Source organism: Acomys russatus, chromosome 27, assembly GCF_903995435.1.
Source record: "Acomys russatus chromosome 27, mAcoRus1.1, whole genome shotgun sequence".
NCBI classification, from domain to species: domain Eukaryota; kingdom Metazoa; phylum Chordata; class Mammalia; order Rodentia; family Muridae; genus Acomys; species Acomys russatus.
In genome coordinates this window covers 225,159-227,166 of record NC_067163.1, presented here as the reverse complement: position 1 = coordinate 227,166, position 2,008 = coordinate 225,159, and the positions used below count along the sequence as shown (strand labels likewise).

Sequence of the window (2,008 nt, the reverse complement as noted above, 5' to 3'; positions counted from 1 at the left end):
GCTGGGACGTTGCTATTCATGCAGAGCACTCACTATTGCAGTGATTTTTCCTCCCTGCCCTAAGCTCCCAGAATAAAGACCAAATTACCAAAACCTGCTTGAAGGTTCGCCTAGGAGGCAGACTGAGACTGTAACTCCGCAGTAGGCATGAATCCGTGTCCATCGGTCCCCCGAATGCCTGCAGACATTGCCAAAATCGCTATGCCAGAGAATGTAGCTCCCCAAAGCGGGGCACCCACCGGGGGGCCGGGCTGCAGGAAAGGCGCCACCCAGAACCCGGACAAGCAGGCCTAGATCCACTTCAGCAGCGTTTCCGTGGCCAAAGCGGCTGCTGATGCCATTAGAACAAGCCTCGCGCCTGAGAGAATAGATAAAATGATTCAAGATGGAAATGGTGATATGACCATTACAAAGGATGGTGCCACTATTCTAAAACAAATAACAAGTATTGCACCCCACAGCCAGAATGCTGGCGGAGCTGTTTAAAGCTCAAGACACAGAAGCAGGAGATGGGATCACATCAGTTGTCATCATTGCTGGCTCTCTTTTAGACTCCTGGACCAAGCTTCTGTAGAAAGGTATACATCCAACCATCATTCCCGAGTCATTCCAAAAAGTTTTGGAAAAATGTCATGAAATCGTTACTCACATGTCTCGACCTATAAAACTGAGTGACAAAGAAACTCAAATAGTACAACAACTTCATTAAATTCAAAGGTTGTCTCTCACTATTCAAGTCTACTATCTCCAATAAGTGTTAATGAGCTATTGAAAGTGAGTGACCCAGCCACAGCTACTAGAGTAGACCTTAGAGATATTAAAATAATTAAGAAGCTCGGTGGGACAACAGATGACTGTGAGCTGGTGGAAGGTCTTGTTCTCAGCCAGAAAGTGGCAAATTCTGGCACAAGAGCTGAGAAGGTTAAGATTGGGCCTATTCAGTCTTGCTGCTCTGCTCCTAAAATAGATAACAGGTAATCAGATTGTAGTGCCTATGTACAGATGGTCTGAGCCTGTATTTTAAATCTGGTGAAACAGATTAAGAAGATAGCATGTAATATCTTTCTCATACAGAAGTCTATCCTTAGAGATGAGCTTAGTGATCTTGCATTGCATTTTCTGAATAAGATGAAGAGTATGGTGATTAGGGATTTGAAAGAGAAGACATTAAGTTCATCTGTAAGACAACTGGAACCAAACCAGTTCACTCCTGACGTGCTGGGTTCTGCTGAGTTAGCAGAGGAAGTCAGTTTAAATGGTTCCAGAAAACTATTCAAGATTACAGGTTGTACAAGCCCAGACAAAACACTTAACAGTTGTTGTCCCTGGTTCTAACAAACCAGTGATTGAAGAAGCTGAGTGTTCCATCCATGATGCTCTCTGCATAGTGGAGAAAAGAGCTCTTATTGCAGGAGGTGGTGCTCCAGATATAGAGTTGCCGCTGAGACTGACTAAGTACTCTCGAACACTGATTGGTATGGCATCCTACTGTGTTTGTGCTTTAGTGGATGCTATGGAAGTCATTTCATCTGCACTAGCTGAAAATGCTGGCCTGAATCCCACTTCTACAGTAACAGAACTAAGAAACCGACATACCCAAGGAGAAAAATAAAACTACAGGCATTAATGTCCAAAAAGGTGGAATTTCTAACATTTTGGAGGAAATGGTTGTCCAGCCTCTGTTGTTGTCAGTAAGTGCTTTGATCCTAGCAACTGAAACTGTGTGGAACATTCTGAAAATTGATGATGTGGTAAATTAGATCTCAGCTCCAATGATGAGATGCTCCTGACTAAGAAGAGACTGTTACTGTGATTTCCCCAGGAGAATCCTAAGTAGGATGTAGATATAGCTTATCACATGCATATTCTGTGTAAACTTGAGCCTCCATAAGAAAGAGAGCCATATGTTCTGTATCCATTCCCTCATTGATGGTCACGTAGGTAGTTAGCATACTCAGCTTCTCTGAACATCCACGACAGTCAGGAAGTCTCTTCAATACACTGAGCT

The 2,008-nt window shown here is 43.4% G+C and overlaps 1 pseudogene; it reads left to right on the top strand.

Moving 5' to 3' along the window:
• Positions 1-201: 201 nt before the first annotated feature.
• On the top strand, positions 202-1,760 carry LOC127210282 (T-complex protein 1 subunit delta-like; annotated as a pseudogene).
• Positions 1,761-2,008: the final 248 nt, after the last annotated feature.